This window comes from Mugil cephalus, chromosome 1 (assembly GCF_022458985.1).
Source record: "Mugil cephalus isolate CIBA_MC_2020 chromosome 1, CIBA_Mcephalus_1.1, whole genome shotgun sequence".
Taxonomy (NCBI): domain Eukaryota; kingdom Metazoa; phylum Chordata; class Actinopteri; order Mugiliformes; family Mugilidae; genus Mugil; species Mugil cephalus.
In genome coordinates, this window is record NC_061770.1 from 42321673 (window position 1) to 42339846 (window position 18174).

Below are 18174 nucleotides of genomic sequence, written 5' to 3' on the forward strand. Positions count from 1 at the left end.
GGCAGGAAGGCCACATTGTTATAATAAAGATGAATGAGATGGTGAATCGGCACAATTTTCTTTTCAATCTTCTCTGTTGAAAACTTAGAGTTAGAAGAAAATTTCATGGCTTCAAAAGAAACGAGAAGTTTTGAAGAAGATTTTAAGTTCATATCATTTTGCATATTGTGGCCGTGAAAACCTCCTCGCCTCCCCTGTAATGACACGTCTTTTCAATAATCACTCTCCAATTCTGGTATCCAAATAAACAATAATCTCCAATAAAGTCGAGCAGCTGCTTCCACTGGCAGAGTGAAAGGTTCTTGCACCACATTGTTTTTGCATCTGGTTTCTTTCCATTTTCCCCAATTTTTACTTATTTATTTTTTTATTTTATTTTATTTTTTGTTTCTTCTGGCAATGTTGCACTTGGTACGAACACAGACCTTCACTGGCGTGATCGGGTGCGCAGCCAGGGCTTGTGTGAGCTCAACCCTGACTGTCCCTCACACACCCCGGGGCTTTGTGAAAAATGAGACCGTGGAGAATGAGATAATAACATTGTGAGATGGGAGTGTGTGAATTTGCAGCAGACTTGCGCCCATGAGAATCCGCCGGCTGCACGTTGGCACACGCCCGTGTAGGTCTGTGCGGAACGTAATTGTGTCCTCCCATGTGTAAAAGCTATCAATCAGGTCTGCTTAATTGCGGGTAAATTAATATCCCACAGTGATCGATAAGGTATTGACTGTCATATTATGTGTGTTCTTAATGAATAATTCCCAATTTATCCTGGATATTACATTTTTGTTTGCGTGTCCAATTGGAAGCGATATTTCAGAAAGCATGGCCAAATCACAATATGGAAATGAGTTTACCGTTCACACCTGAATTAGTACTGTGTGTTTAGAGATACTCTGATACGACAGTGAATGGTTCCCCTCGGAGTCCTGGCTGTTTTTTCTGCATGTTAGCCCATTCACACATGCCAGAGCTGCCTGGAGCTCTCTTTCAGCAACCAGGGCTGATAATTGTCATGAATAGGTGCAAATGATATGTGCCGGACAAAACATTGGCACATGGGGGCAGAGAACACAAGACAGAGCAACAGGAGATGATTTTTTGTTGTAAGCACTAATACTAACACAGCCCTATCCATACAGCAGTGTAAAAAAAAGTTTACGGACACCCTTAAAATTTTACACAATTTCAAATATTATCATGAAATACTTATATAAAAATACTTTTTGTGTTCAGAAAGGTGCCGCTGTGTTAGACAGACACAAACAAATACAAATTATATTTATTTAGTTTATGTTTTACAAGAAAAAACAACAAAACTAAAGTATTAATATGTCAGTTCTCAACATTGTCAGCATCAAAGTCAACAAATTACATAGAAGGAACAAATAAATAAAAAAATAAACCATCACATCATCAAATTAATATTTAGTAGTCCTGCCATTAGCAGCAGTAGAGCTCTGATCCTGGCTGGCTTGTTCCCTATGAGCCTTTCACATTGTTGAGGGATAATCTTGTCCCAATCTTCTTGAATTACTACTTTTAATTCTTCTATGAAACAGACCTTTTGATAATCCACCACAGATTTGGATACTGTGCTGCAGCAGCCACATTCTAGTGGTCCTGGATGTGTGAGGAGCATTATCTTATTAAAACATCAATTTTCAACCTTGGCGGAACAGTGCACGTGCAGAAGGGAGCATGTGGGTTTGGAGAATGGCACAATATTTGGCAGAGTTCAGTGTACCATCACAGGCACTGAGATGACCAACACCAGCAGCTCTCACCACCCAAACCATGATACTAACTCCACCATGTTTGGCAGTAGGTTCTGTACATGGAGATAATGCATCATCTGTCCTTCTGCATACCCTCACATTAGCAGGAAGAAGATGAAGCTGAAAACTGGCCTCATCTGACCACAGAATCCTCTTCCAGTTCCTGACTGTCCAGTCCTTGTGTGCTTGAAACTAGGCTAACCTCTTTTTTAGGATTTCATTAGTATTTGTCTGTGACTGTACTAAAAAAAAGTTGCACTTAAGAACCTAAGAGTGATTCTTGCAATATTTCAGAAATGCATAGGGTGTCCGAAAACTTTTTTCCACCACTGTATGTAAATAGATTTACTTCTATACACAGCAACAGTTTTTCTTTTTTAACTTTAATAAATCTTTTCATCTTCTTTAACCGCTTGTCTTCCAAAGATTCGCGGGGGGCTGGAGTCTATCCCGGCTGAGAGGCGGGGTACACCTTGGATAGGTCGCCAGTCTATCTCAGTGCTAACACAGACAGACCAATTACAGCCAATTTAGAATCAACAATTAACCTAACAGGCGTGTCTTTGGGCAGTGGGAGGAAACCAGAGGAACCAAGACCTCCTTGCCGTGAAGCATCAGTGTTAACCAATCCACAGCACTGTGCTGCCACTTTGATGAGTCACTTTTTCCTGTTTGTTTCAGTCGCCAGACTCGTTTAGAAATGCAAATCCACATTGTGGGGCTTTTGCTGTGTCCGGTTTGTAATTTCTAATTTGACAACATGCAATTTGGATGTGACTTAAGCACTGTCACTGATAACTGTGTGATTTCATTTTTCAAACTCACATTTTCTGCCAAATCACGCAGGCATCAACCGATCTCCATGTCAGTGCGGCTTCCCCAAAGCTTTAATGATGCGTAATGACGAGTTTGAAAATCCCTCCAGATTTAATACAAAGCGCTATTCATTTGAGAGCGGTAGCAGAAAAGATGTGGAAAGTGAAGAGTGTGTATCCCTGTGTTTGTGTGTGTGTGTGTTTTTTCCCCCCCTTTTTTTTGTGGTTACTCTGTGACGTGTGTTCTGCGTAACTGTGCACATTGCACAGACCGACATTAAAAGAGAAGCTGAGTGAGGCGGACAGATAATCTCTACCTGCCGTTCAGTCTCTTTGTAAGTGTTTCCTTATTTCTCATTAAGGCTTAGAGCGAGTGGAATTAGTGACACTGAATGAAAGCCATGCCTGCTTTAATCATATTGCTGATCCAATTTAACACGACTGGATTATGTTAATATAGTCATAATGCACCCAACTCAACTTGGCCCAGCTGACTGTCCACCTATAAATTACCTGTTCTAGCTCAGTTATTAATATGATTCAGAAACTGATGACAGGATTCACTGCGACAGTCACTGATAAATTTAGTTGTTTTGTACAATAAAGTAATCTCTCTCTGTAATTATGTTCTTCTACTTCGTTGCATATCCAAAAAGTTCACAGTTTTACACTGAGTGGATTCTCTGCATTTATGCAAATCTTTGCACTAAGAAGGCCAAACGGGTATTGCTCGAATCCCTGTCCGAAACTGATGGAGTCAGTTATTAACGTGAGATGGTTATTCACGACTGAATGAACTGATCAATACTGTGAGCTAGGTAATTGTGTGCCTGATGGAGTACGTTTGAGGGACCCCGAAATAGCAAATAAGAAACAATAGAAAACTGGATGATAAATAGAATTCTGCTGATAGAAAGGGAAGGGATAAAAATAGATAACTGATTTTCCTGCGGAAATCTACAGGGAGGAATAAAAATGTGAGACAGATTATTCACTGCGGTTGACAGTGCAGTGTCAGCTTGTTATTCTTGCATACACTATCTTGATTTCTTTTCTTTGCCTGCCGTCTTTCAGCGGAGGTGATTATCATGCCAAGTCAAAGGGGAAAGTTTGAGAGCAGGAGCATAAAAGAAGTGAGGGGTGGTTGTGAGCTAACAAGGTAGGAAATTAATTCTCTGTGTGTTGTGGTATTGACACGTTTAACAACCTCGCTGCGTCACCAAAGACAATTTAAATAGTATTAAAACATCCAATGACTTTTGCAGCATCGTTCACATAATATCATTTAAACAGTGCTGTGTAAAGTATTCCCAGTAAAATGGCAAATATCATAATAATTGCTACGACTACTACTACTACTAATAATGATAATAATGGTCGTTTTGATAAAGGTTTGATGATTTTTTTCACAGTTAAAACAATATTCTAAAAGCTCAATTGTCTCTTTTAGTCAGGAAGACAGTACCAAGCATATCTGAGGACATGATTCTACATCTGCATTATTAGTTTGATGAGTTGGGACGAGTAGGATAACAGGACGAAATATTCCCCAAGTGAGAGGAAGTTGTTCGTGCATGAAGCCTTTCAGCAGCATTCATGTCAAATATGACACTTCTTGTTTTTCGATTGACAATTTGCCTAAAAGGCTACTGTTCAGTGAAAGACTGTGATTATTGCTAGTAAATATCCCTAGTATCGGTTCAAGGTGACTGAAACACTTAGTTTGTGTTAGATGGAGGTGCCAAGTCAATTTCTTCTTCATTCTTATCCACTTATGTTGCCTCACACAATCCATCTCACTGCCTTATCTTGTGTGGTACACTGGTATAGAGAGTGTAACTCAAGGAACATTGGCTGGATTGTGGACATGTTCTATATTGCCAAAAGTATTCACTCACCCATCCGAATAATTGAATCTGGGTGTCCCAATCACTTCCATGGCCATGGCGGTATAAAGTCAAGCACCTAGTCATGCAGACTGCTTCTATAAGCATTTGTGAAAGAATGGGTCGCTCTCAGGAGCTCAGTGAATTCCAGCGTGGTGCTGTGATGGGATGCCACCTGTGCAACAAATTCAGTCAGAGATTGGGAATGACAGCAACACAGCCACGAAGTGGCAGGCCACGTAAAATGACAGAGCAGGGTCAGCGGGTGCTGAGGCTCATCGTGCACAGAGTTCGCTAACTTTCTGCAGATTCAATACACACCTCTAAACTTCATGTGGCCTTCAGAGCTCAAGGACAGTGCATAGAGTGTTTCATGGAATGGGTTTCCATGGCTGAGCAGCTGCATCAAAGTCATACATCACCAAGTGCAATGAAAGCATGGAATGCAGTGGTGCCACTGGACTCTAGAGAAGTGGAGATGCATTCTCGGGAGTGACGAATCACGCTTCTCTATCTGGCAATATGACGAACCAGTCTGGGGTTGACGGTAGCCAGGAGAATGTTACATGTCTGACTGCATTGTACCAAGTGTGAAGTTTGGTGAAGGTTTTTCAGGAGCTGGGCTTGGCCCCTTAGTTCCAGTGAAAGGAACTCTGAATGCTTCAGCATACCAAGAGATTTTGGACATTTCCATGCTCCCAAGTTTGTGGGAACAGTTTGGAGGAGATGGCGCCTTCCTGTATCAACTTGACTGTGCACCAGTACACAAAGCAAGATCCATAAAGACATGGATGAGCAAGTTAGGTGTGGAAGAACTTGACTGGCCTGCACAGAGTCCTGACCTCAAGCCGATAGAACACCTTTGGGATGAATTAGAGCAAAGGCTGCAGGAGTCAGGCTTCTCATCCAACATCAGCTTCTGACCTCACAAGTGTGCTTCTGGAAGAATGTTCAAAAATTTCCATCACCCTTCCCAGAAGAGTTAAAGCTGGTATAGCTGCAAAGGGTGGGCCGATGTCATAAAGTGGATAAAGAACGGGATGCCACTTAAAGTCATATGCCTGTAAAGGCAGGTGAGCAAATACTTTTGGCAACATAGTGTATGTATGTATGTGGTGTCCACTGAGCTTTAATTGTCCCCCAGGGACTAATAAGGTTTTCTGAATCTGACCTACAGAATAATCTTTTTTTTTTTTTTTTTTCAGTTGTATCACATTGCCTGTCATCAATTGAGAAAATGTTCACAGTTCAATAATTACAATGGTACAATAGTCATATTTCGATACACACTGATTAATTAGCCTGCTACTGTGTCGGAGCCTTGGATCTAATACCATGGTCACTTTACTGTGCTTACCCCACAGGGTGAGCCTTTAGCAGGGCCTTTAGCAAGGCCTGTGGTTACCCAAGGCCCTGAGCAAACACAAACCCCACAGTAATTTCACTTTTTGACCTGCAGGAATGTCAGTGTACATGTCAAAGCAGGAAAAAAAAGTAAATAAATAAAGCAGCCTGGCTCAAATTTCCCATCTGGCTTTGGGCCTTAATCCGTAGCAAGGGACATTTGAGGACGCATCCTCTCCTGTATTTACGAGCCTAGCTTCTCAGCGTGGCAGGGCACAAAGGACTAATTAACAGAAGTTTCTATTTTGGTGTCGGTCAAGAAAGCGAGTGTAGAATTGCACTGGGAAATAGTGGAGCAGCATTCTGTGGACATAAAGCTCTGCAGGGCAAATATGGTGAAGCCTCTACAGATCCATGCTTTGCTGTACCCTACTGTGATGCAGTGGCACTCGCTGCACAGTTTAAGGTAATTAACAAAGAAAGAAATAAGGGGTAAGAAAAGGAATATATCAGTTTTTAGGGCCCCAAAATCACAGTTTGGGGTTTTTATTTGGAAGAATGATCATTAAATGGTAATTAAATCATTGTTCTAAATGGTCACATTGTTGTGACTAATACAATGATTAACATGACTTTTAACTTTTGCAGCGGATTCATTTGTGTCCTTCACATATGTGGCACTTAAAATATCAGTTAGGTGTTTTCATCACTATTTATGTGTGAATGTAAATGTGTAGAAGGATTATCCTGATGCTTGTGTGGAACTCATTTTAAACATCCTTCAACAATGATGCTGTGTTTTCTCCATCAGCTGTCAAAATGAAGCCAAGAGGTGAATGGAAGAAAGGAAACAAAAGTGCTTGAGTAAATGCAAGGGTTAGGAAAATCATTCAGACCTCACAACAAGGATCTACAGAATTCTACGGAATGAAAATGTGTTTGTCCAAGGTCAATGTGCGAAACATACAACTACACATTCAGACAGCATCAGACAGAGGTAATAGTCTGACAAACTAGGTATAGAGGCAGATAGGATAGAGTCAGTAATGCATTAGGTTTTGTTTTGTTTTGTTTTGCTTAGTTTTGCCCTCTTTTCATTTGGTCTCAACCCAAGTTTTTGTCAAAACATAAGTTTTCTGTTCTGTGCTATTTGCAGTGTGTTTGATTTGGTTGGGTTTTCTATACATGCTGCACATTTCTGTATATGGCTGTTCTCTTAAATGCTTTTCTTAAATGCTGCACCCCCATTGTCAAATTGGTGAAGGTGTTCCCTCATTGTGTTTGTGTTTTGTCTGTTTATGTGTGTTTTCTCAGTGAGGTCTCAGGGCCATGTCACTTGATTTTTGCATTTTTATTTCCATAAGGCCATCTTAAGGACATGAGTCTTTTTCCAAACATGCAGTGTTAGTGAAATTTAAAACATGGAGCCTGTGGAGATTTCTATGAACATAGTACCACTACTTTGGCTTGAGGTTAAATACTGTAGTAGGTTGCAATGACACATCGGTGTAACCGCTTACATCTATTGTGTAAATCCGCCAATATCCATGGAATAGGCAATGTTGTTTGCATGGTATGAAGTGACAGGGTTCATACAAAATGAGCAGATACATGTGCATGCGTAGCCCAACACATTTTTCTTGGGGGCCCACCACTAGGTTAATCCTGTCATGACTATGCCCCTATGCTTGGGGATGTTATTTTTTTAAGTTCAGATGTCCTCCACTTGTATTTGCAGCAAGTACTGTAATATTCTTGAAGAATTTTGAGCATATGCTTTTGCATTCAATGCCTCTAAACCTAGAGAAGAAAAACACTTCAATCACTGTCACATTGCATCTGTCGAAGTGTTGTAAATCAAGCCACTGACAATGACATAATCTGTTGGCACGCTAGGCTATGATGTAGATGTAGAGTATACGGTACATCTGAGCATGCCATGAGCACAGCCTGTCTCTGCTTAGACTCCCACCAAACAGGCCGCTTGATTACAAACATCCAGCCTGTACTGTATGTGCTCGTGCCAGGCTGGCAGATGGGTTGGCCGCCCTGTGACCTCTGACATTTAACCTTCAGAGAGGCGAGGCCGTGGATTCTGTCCAGTGGCCTTCATCGTTCTCAAATGTTCTGCCAAAACGAATGCAGGAAAACATGAGCCAACGTGGGCCAGATGCTGTCTCAAAGCAGACAAATGACTTCAGCTGATATCCCAAAAGATTCCCATGGTAATTCAGTACTCGTCTTGATGCTGCGCTAAAAGCACCAGTGTGTCATCTATTCTTGAGATCCGGACGCTTAAAGTTAAGGGGTTTTTTCCTGAGCCAGCTCTCATCATGTCGTACCCTTAACACAAGGCGACTGGATGACGCACAGTCACGTGGCACCCTGATCGCTTCGCCAGTTTCGCTATGGCTGCGACCTCAATCAGCCGATCCCATAGTGTCAGCCGTGTGACTGCCTTTGTTCATTTAATGACCAGACCCTGAAGACACAATAGAAAATTATATTTGTAAAGAACAGGCTAATTAACGCTGCTTATTAGAGAGAAATAACACGGGAGTAACAATAGGAAAAGGGAAGGCCAGAGGGCTGTGTGTGGGATGCATGCTGTGACATATCTGAGGTCTCATGCGCGAGTTGAAACCTAGCATAAAAGAGGTGTCAAAACTGGAAGCGGCAAAAGAAAGAGTAAATTTAAAAGAAAATAGCACTTGGGTTAATATTGCACTATATTAAATCCTTCTTCAGAAACAATGACTCTAAAGTAAGGACACGTGTATACAGTGCATAGAATGACTACTGACCTTATTTTACAAAGGGGCCATTGTTAAGAAATTTGAGGAGATTTTGAGATAATCATGATGCGTGTCCTCGTACTTCGTTAAGGAATGATACCAGTATGTAATCATTCGTGTGTCCCCAGGGGGAGAAGCTTGTAATCATGAGTACCACCGTCATGTACTCCTCCTATCTACACGACTTGACTATCATTTTTGCCGAGCGTCTGATTTGCGTCCAGCACCCGCCTGTCATGTTGGTTTTTTTAGAGGACGGAGCCATTTGCTCAGGCAAACAAGGCTTTGATTGACGTTCAGCTTAATGTAGGGATGTGACACATGGAGGATCTGGTAAACACGCTCTCCTTCCAGTGCTGGAACAGAGTCCTTCGCTGGGTTGGTTAGGTTGGGGTGGGAAAGGAGGTTGTTATTAGCGGGAGAGAGATGAAAAACAACACCCTCTTGACACAAACACAGTTACTGATATTGCCTTGTGATATCCCTCCAAATGGATGAAAAGAATACGTATACTAAGGTTGGCAACACATATCTATCTCTTAAAATTTCAATAAAAAAATGAAAATGATAGGAGAATGCAGAAAATGCAGAAAATATGATTGGGGTAAACCTAAACCCATAGGAATCGATAATTAAATAAATTGACTGCGGGGCTTGAAAAACAAACAAAAACATCAAAGAGGGGATTATCTCAAATTGTGCACCCATTACCCCTCAAATACATACACTTTGCCTTGTAGAGTGAGCATCTCCCGCTCGGCGCCAGAATCACTCACGGAACAGCAAGGCAGAGAAAAAAGGGAGAGGACAACCTTAATGTGCCTCCACCATATGCTGTTAGTTGAGTGCAGCGCTCTTCGGCTACTGGAGTAACTTATTGCATTTGCCGGTGACACTGCCGCTGCTGATAAAGTTAAAGAAAAGCCATCTGTTCCTTGCGACAGCCCAGCGCCGCTTGGATAGGGGCGTCCAAATGACGACAGTCCTGCGTGATGTGTCTGCCTAAATTACCGCTGGATGCTATCCCTGAAGCATCCGCGTGCACTTAGTATGGAAAGTCACGTGTGCAATCGTCTGCAATGATGGGCGATTATTAAAAAATTAAGGGGAAAGAGTGACACACTCCGCTAGCATAATGCAAAGTAAGCAGATTTGTCAGAGGCGGCTGTGAAAGTGAGGACTTGGTGAATCTGTCACTCAAGTCTAATTAGTGTAGAACGTATGCAAATTCCCACTAACCACATATCAGTCACATTTCTTATTAACAACTCAGCTGGCTGCTATCGGGTAAAGAAGGGGGGAAAAAAGACTTTAAGACTGTTTGCATGTTCTCGGCGAGCAAATTCCAGCGAGGGCTGTGAAATCTTTGCTGAAGATACGTATATGATGTCATGTGCCGCGCGTCTTTGATGCATGCATTATCTCGTCAGAAGGAGGAAAAACGGCGTCTTTCGCAGAATGAAATTATTTAAAATGCACATAATTCTCAAAAACAATACGATCTTCGTTTCTGAGATTCTGAACAGGATGTAACGCAGTGTTTTTTTCCAGGCGATGCAAAAACCACAGATGGAGGCTTTAAAGTATTGTTCTTATCCTCTGAGAGATTTAAAAACAAAGAAAGGAAAGCATTAGTGTAGAATCCACTCTGGAGTATTACAAAGCTACCAATGCGTTGGATACTGTCTGGACTGGCCTTTTACATATATATATATATAATATAAATACACACATACATTTTACCAAGTACAGGTCTACTTTTAGACTTCAACAGCATAATGGTATTTGCTTAACTGAGAAGCCAGCAATCACTCTCCTCCCTGCCAGTGTCATATCACTGATCAAGTGTGGCTCAGTTCCTGTCTGAAAGGAGGGCTGCCAGACATAATGCAATAATAACGGGTGCACAGCTTGTCTAAGAGAACCGAGGTCCTATTTCACTGCTGACGATACTGGAATGAACTCTTTGTGCTCTTTCTCTCTCATTCTCCCTTTATTCACTGGCTCTGAAACCCTTGAGCTTCCGAAAGTATAATGAGCCAATTGTAATTCCTTGCCTATAGCTTTGTATTGAAGAGTGTACTGTCAGCCTGGGGGGGTTTGTGGAGGGGGGCGGGGTGGGGAGGGGGGGGGTACTGGACATTTCTGCTCCAAAACATGGCGTCGAGGATTATCCAAGGCAGGAATATCTTGTGACAGCAAAAGAAACAGCACTACATTTTTTAAGGGAGACATAAAGGAAGCGGCGCAAGGGGAGGCATTACTGCAAATTCCCTTGCAATAATAAAAGAGACATTCGGATCTGTATCTGCTTCCTGAAAACAGCAGCACGGCTAAAACCCTGCAGTCAATTGAGTTTAGTGTTAATTAATAGTTATTTAATGCATGGAAATAGCAATAACTTTTGAGTTACATGATGAGGACTACCAAACAGCACTTAGCGACTGCCTCTGCCACGGCCAGTGCTATCCCATGATAAACATCTTTAAAGCGCCCATTATCTCGGAATTATTTAAAGCTTTCGCTGTAACAGGTGGCTCTAATGTAATGTGAATTGCTGACCTTGAACGAAGGTAAACGCATCAACCCGACGCGATATGTTTAAAAATCCGACCACTTTTATTCCCGACAAAGAGCACTCCTCTTATCCAACGTAGTGGACGTGAACCTGCACTGCTCCCCCACAGATGCCTGGTGTGATGTTTGACAGATTTCTCCCTCTCCAGCTAGGCTCACAGTAAATGTCCATCTGGCAGCTTCCCATGGGTACTTATTATTCTCAGCTAGCCAGGGGTTTTCTGTTTCCGAGCAGTCAGCCAGCGCCTGCCTCAAAGAGTTGAGAGCCGGACCAGAACTGTTTGCAGATGCTCTGCCGGGTAGCCAAACTGCGCTAGCGTAGTGGCATGGCACTGGGTTTTCAATTACACAATAAGGTGGCATTCTCACGAAGCTGTCCAAATATGACAAGAGAAGTGCATTCGGAATCCGGGAAAATACAACAACTCGGGTGAGAGCAACATAAATGTATGCCGGTTTTCTCGTTTGTCCAATACTCCTCAGACACCTTGGAGATGAGGTGATTGATTTTCCCCTCCTGAACAGATGCTCGGAGCCGTGGGTACTACTGAAAGTCCCGCTGTCCTGCTCTGACGCCCTGCTACGGCAGATTCAGTCATGCAGTTGACCTCTATCACACTCCTGCAGCCTGCTGTGTGTCTCTAAAAACAGCAGCAAAACATAGGACGCTGCACTCGTTTTGGCGCCGAATAGCCAGGGACTTTTTCACACATTCCTTCTATATGTCGGTCACCCCCGCTGGTCCGCCGCCGGCCTTGTTTACCGCCGTTCCAATCCGAGGTTTTCGTGCACTGTCCAATAAACTGCAACTGTTTACCCACCACCACTGTGAGGAAAAGTAATTTGTGCAATTTTTTTAAAAAAAAGGACAGAACAAATTAGGAAAAAACATTGATCCTGCAGAAGACCCAAAACTGAGCCCTTTATCAACTGTCCTTCTAGTTACTTCTACACATGGCAATGAGCCTGGGTGGAAATGTATACCCTGCTTGTTTACACATTTTTCTCATTAACATTTTATAGCCAACAAATAACCAATCCAATTAAAAGTGTCATAAAACACGGATTAGTCTTCCTGTAAAGAACAAATACACCCGAGAGTGATGCAGTTCAACTGACCCCAGGTAAACCAGAGTTTAGCGTGACTCACATTGGTTTATGCTTTACATCTGATTCAGAAGCAGCATTCATTAAGTTTTACACGGCTTTTTAGGCAAAACGCCCTTGAATTCAGGCTAAGCTACCAATATGAAATTCCCTGAGGTCTTTTGAGCTAGTATGAGAACGGAGCAGTTTGAAAAGCGTATACTGAAAGCAGATGAGGAGGCCTCTAAGAAAGTCAAACATAAGAAAAATAAATCCAAGGTTCTGTCATCACACGAACACTGTCCAGGCCACCGAGGGTGTCATGTTGATATGTGTTTGTTGGGAACAGTGGAAGGGTTCACAGCTTAATATATGAGATATTCCAACACACTCACCACAGTGTGGAAACAAACACCATCCGTTCTATGCTTGTTTAAGTCAACACTGCCGGCATATTCTTTGAACAATCTGGGCCATTTGATTCTCATTTGAATAAAATTCAAATTGAAGGCGCAGAGCACACAAGCCGCTTGCCAGAAAAACCTACCAATTGTGTATTCTCATGCACACATGTGGGAAAAGGGGATGGGTGAAGATTGCACAGCGTTGCATACCTTACCGAGCGAGCGGCAGCATCTCTGTGCCGCTTCGACTCCTCACCCCCCCCCACCTAACTCTCTCTTTTATAGTTACGCATTTGCATCACTCCCGAAGACACATGACAACTCAAACATGACTCTCACTCTAGAGAACGGCGGTGTGCAGAAACGAAATGAGTCTTACCTCGTGTGGAATACTTGGTCACATCTGTAAGCAGGGCATTGGGGAAAAGAGGGAGCAGGGGGAGGGTTGGGGGGGTGGAGGAGGAGGAGAAGAGAGAGAAAAGAAGAAACGTCAGCAAATTATAATGCGTGGCAAACTAAACTTCAATGCGAGCTGAGACTGTCACCGGCTCCCCTGAAAAATGACGGTGTCCCAGCATTGTACAGACTTAAGGTTAAGAATAGTCGCTGTCAAGAGGGGGATCATTTATTAATCGAGGGACGTGAAACGTCTGAGGTAGTCTCCCCGGAGGATCCCAAGTTTGCACAACTTGCATTAATATTTGTCAGTGTTTCAAGAATTTGAGGGCGGGGGCAGGAACGACGCAAGCAGAAACCTCATCTCTTACCGAGAAGTCACTGCATCCCCTTTTTTTTTTTTTTTTTTTTTATTGCACCGGTGTAACTTAACCACTGAACAAACAAATGCTGCTCACACAAGTGTACAACAGACTGTCCCCTCTCTCTCCCTATACGTCTCTGTGGTAATTCAGCAGCCCTCGGATATCTCTCACCCTGTGTGCTTGGACCTTTGCTACATTTCCCCAAGCTTGTTAGTTTGACAGCACGCATCCAAGGTTCATGATAAAAAAGCAGTCCAAAGACCTTTGGTTGCCTCGATGCCAACGGTGCACCAGCATGCCCAAAGAGAAAAAGAGCAACATTTAGCCACATTTTCACCGGGTCACTGCTACCTGACGTTCATGGCTCCAAAGATGTAGAGGAAAGGATATCACAGGACGTGGCGCCCCCTTACACACACCTCCTCTGGCATCTTGAGAAACATACACCGGATTTCCATTACAGCACACATATATATATTTTTTTTTTTTATCATTGAAAGTGGTCCCTCTACGAATGTACTCTCCTAAAGTACAGTTTTGCTTTCTTGTAAATGTGCAATAAACCACGGAAATGGAGTGAACTGACAATAACTCGGTGTAGTGTGAGGGGGAATGGTAGACTCAGGACCAATTCTGAGCCGCCATTGCTTACAGTGCAGTCTGGTTGTGTTGCTAAGCAGAATTTGCCGGTAATATGATTTATCAGCGAAGATGTCTGTCGCCCTGTGTTCATTTACATTTTCGGTTTGCATGCAACAAATCCCCAAGGGGATCAGGAACGAGTGAATGTGATTACAATATCTGTTTTGCACGTGAGGACAAATCTATTTTCAGGCAAAGGGGTTTGGGACACACACACACACACACACACACCGGGGTTCAGTCTCTGGGATGCTCATTACCATTTCTTTCTGACACACTTTCACACTCACTGCCACTGTTGTTGCTAAACACAGAGCTCAGCTGAGGACCTTGAAGCTTCATGCCGGGAAAATTGGACCCAGGGGAGGGGGCTGCAGGGACTGATGTCAGACTTCAAGAGCCACTAGAAGCACCTGGGGTTTCAATGACATTAGCATCAGTGTTGTTTGGTGGAGAGAGAGTGAGAGAGACCCAGGTACTTGAAGGGACATCGCGGGAAGACAGTAGAAATGTTAAGGAGACGGAGTGGGATGTGGCAAAAATTTAAATGTGATAAATTCTGGCAAAAAGTTTAACTATCAGGGAAGTGAAGGCCAGATATAGACGGGGAAATCGCGCCGCAGACATATAAGAAAGCTGGATTCTGTGCTCTCAATCCTTCCTGAGTCATCCTCATCTTATCACATTTTGTGTTTTCTATGCAGGGACTTTTTGCAGTGCAGTGAAGATTATTGATTTTTTTTTTCTTTCTTTTTTTTTTCCTGAAGCCTATAGTGGAAATTTGGATTCCTGGGCAATCAAAACCAATGGCGGTAGCGTGGGCCTAAGTGGATTAGACTAGTAGGGATGGTTGAGGGAGAAACTGAAGCTCTGGTGGCTTCAATAAACCCACTCCGTGAACCAGGAAATAGATGGAAGACGGAGACTCTTTTTTTCATCCTCTCTCACCCTCCTGTTTTAAGCAGATAAGCTGCTTCCAGGGTCTTAGTTATGCTGTGTAGAACCCACAACACGATATGGAAACTTTTGACGAGGCAAAGAAAGGAAGCAAGCTGAGAAGTCTGTTCCTCATGTTTTCTTTTTTGTATTGACAAGAGGGATTTGGGGAGGTTTAGAGTGGTCAGTGCTGGGAGGAATTACAAAAAGCCACCGTGATGTGACATAGTGAGCATGTCACCGCTCCGACACGGGTTTTAGTGAAGGCCTGGGCACATTTTTGTTAAGTTTTGGCTTCACGAGCCATTACAGTAAGGCAGAATTGGCTGTGATGAGTAACTAGAAGCCAGACTGGAAGCAGCTTCCCGTGAATCCCTTGAAGTTTTCTTCTGCTTTCATTGAGTGATTTGGCACGCAATAGAAGTGACAATTTTATTAGGTAGGTTTCCGCCAATATTACCAAAGCTCTCCATGGTATAGCTTGTGCCAATATAGTGTGAGGAAGTAGTACACTGGAATGTTAGGGAATAGCTACATACAAGATGTTTTACCTAAAATATGTGGCCACTGCAACACACTACACACTGGGAATGTACATGGACCCTAGTAATATACTAATCCAAATCCATACAGCTTTGCCAAATCTGGCCTAAATTGAAGGAGTTCAATCTAATTAAGAGGGGTGGTAGAACTCTCTGAATAGAATGAATACATTTTTAGAGTTTTGAGTAGAGACCTGGCCTCTGTCGATGAGGCTTGTTCCATGTTTTGGATTAAACATGGCTGCAATTCAGTGCATTTAAAGGGGATTAAGACAACTTGCTGAAGTTCAAACCAAGCATCAGAATGGAGAAGAAAGGGGATTTAAGTGACTTTGAACGTGGTGTGGTTGTTGGTGCCAGACGGGCTGGTCTGAGTATTTCAGAAACTGCTGATCTACTTTGATTGTCACGCACAGCAATCTCTAGGGTTTACAGAGAATGGTCTGAAGAAGAGGAAATATCCAGTGAGCGGCAGTTGTGTGGATGAAAATGCCTTGTTGATGTGAGAGGTCAGAGGAGAATGGGCAGACTGGTTGGAGATGATAGAAAGGCAACAGTAACTCAAATAAGCACTGGTTACAACCAAGGAATGTAGAATACCATCTCTAAACGCACAACACGTCCAACCTTGAAGAAGATGGGCTACAGCAGCAGAAGACCACACCGGGTGCCCCTCCTGTCAGCTAAGAACAGGAAACTGAGACTACAGTTCACACAGGCTCACCAACCGGGACAATAGAAGACTGGATAAATGTTGCCTGGTCTGACGAGTCTTGATTTCAGCTGTGACATTGATATGGCCGGGTCAGAATTTGGCGTAAACAACATGAAAGCATGGATCCATCCTGCCTTGTATCAACGGTTCAGGCTGGTGGTTTGTGGTGTAATGGTGTGGGGGATATTTTCTTGCCACACTTTGGGCCCTTAGTACAAACTGAGCATGGTTTAAATGCCACAGTCTACCTGAGTATTGTCGCTGACCATGTCCATCCTTTTATGACCACAGTGGACCATCTTCTGATGGTTACTTCAAGCAGGATAATGCACCACGTCACAAAGCTCATATCATCTCAAACTGGTTTCTGGAACATGACAATGAATTCACTCTACTCCAATGGCCTCCACAATCACCAGATCTCAATCCAGTAGAGCACCTTTGGGACGTGAAGCTGATGGATCTGCAGCAGGGTTGAACAAAAAGGGGTCCAACCTTTTACTAGCAAGGTGTACCTTATAAAGTGAGTTTAGGTGGGTTTTACATGTCTTAGTAATATCCACACGAATGCTAGCTCCAAAAGACAAAAAAAAACTGTCCCCATCAGTGTCTTTTCACCATAAAATTGTTGATGTGCCAACGAAAAAACATGACGAGAACGATTACATTTTTACAGGAATTTGGATTAAATTTAAAGAGACATCGTCTGCCCTTGGTGGGATATTTGGGTGGGGTATAGTTTAGTGAGTCCTCTGAGACTTTGCAGCTTTTGGACAAGGACATCAGTTTTCCTGAGGGAGTTTGTTACACAGCTGGTCTTGACTTTCATCATTCATCACAAAGACGTCAGCGCTCCGCAGTGAGGACAACACTACATTCTGAGAAGGTCTGAGGAGTTTTTTGATTTTAGATTTGTTGTCAGTGACCATCATCACCAGTCACATCTAATGATGTGTTCAGATTAGCTCCTTTATGCTGTGTGTCAGTTTCTGAACACCAACAATATATAATAATGGTTTAAAATATTCAGGGATGGTTGTTTTTAACCTGGTAAAATGATATATATGCTTATATATGAGATTTTCTTTTCAGTGTACTTAGATCACATATTATTACTCCAACGATAATTCACCATCTTTTGACTTCACCTTAAATATCCATAAAGATTATGAGTTCTATGTAAGATGAATCACTGCATTAAATCTCTAAGGGTCTGATCAAGTTGTTAATCATTGCCAGTGTCTAAATCGTTTTATTTTTTTCTGCATCCACTGAAAATTATGTCAGAATCTTTATAGCGTCTGTTCTGTTTCAGTCTACTCTTACCCACCCCTCTCATCATAATCCTCTCGGAGACAGAGGACTGAGAGTGATCGGTGGGGCAGGGGAATTTTACTCCGAGGTCATTGTTGGAAAAAAAGAAAGATGTAGTACTCTAAATTTGATAAGTATCTCTTATCCTACCTTTCTTTGTAATTATCACTTTCTTTCATTATCCGTTCATTATCTTTGTGCTGCTTTTCCTCTGTTTTAATAGAGAACTGTGCTATAAAACGTGACATTTATGGTTTAGTGTAATATCCTGAGCATGCATATTTTAATGCGCTATTAAATACTTATGGGTGCACTTGCAGCCCACATACAGTACACTGGTATTGAACAACATGCAGATGTGTCATTTGAAGTAGACAGTTTTTGTTCACCCAAAAAAAACAAAAAAACAGATTTAGCTTAATATTATTTGTTTTAGTTGTATGAAAAATCCTGTTCACACACTCTGCAGTTACCACTGGTAATACTTCCTTCAGTTCGTCAGTACTCCTTACAGATTAATTTCAGTTAATCAGTGGGGAAGACACTTTTTGGAATTGCTCACTCAGTTTTTTTATTGTC

At 42.4% G+C, this 18174-nt stretch overlaps 1 protein-coding gene across 44 annotated transcripts in view; it reads right to left on the reverse strand.

Annotated features, from left to right (window-relative positions):
* The window catches only part of LOC125005177 (receptor-type tyrosine-protein phosphatase delta-like), a 344191-nt gene that overhangs the window by 235662 nt on the left and 90355 nt on the right, over nucleotides 1-18174 (reverse strand). For all 44 annotated transcript variants that reach the window (XM_047580628.1, XM_047580542.1, XM_047580610.1 and 41 more), the window contains exon 4: nucleotides 13065-13088. The gene's annotated coding sequence lies outside the window, so the exon portion shown is untranslated. The remainder of the gene's footprint in view (nucleotides 1-13064; nucleotides 13089-18174) is intronic.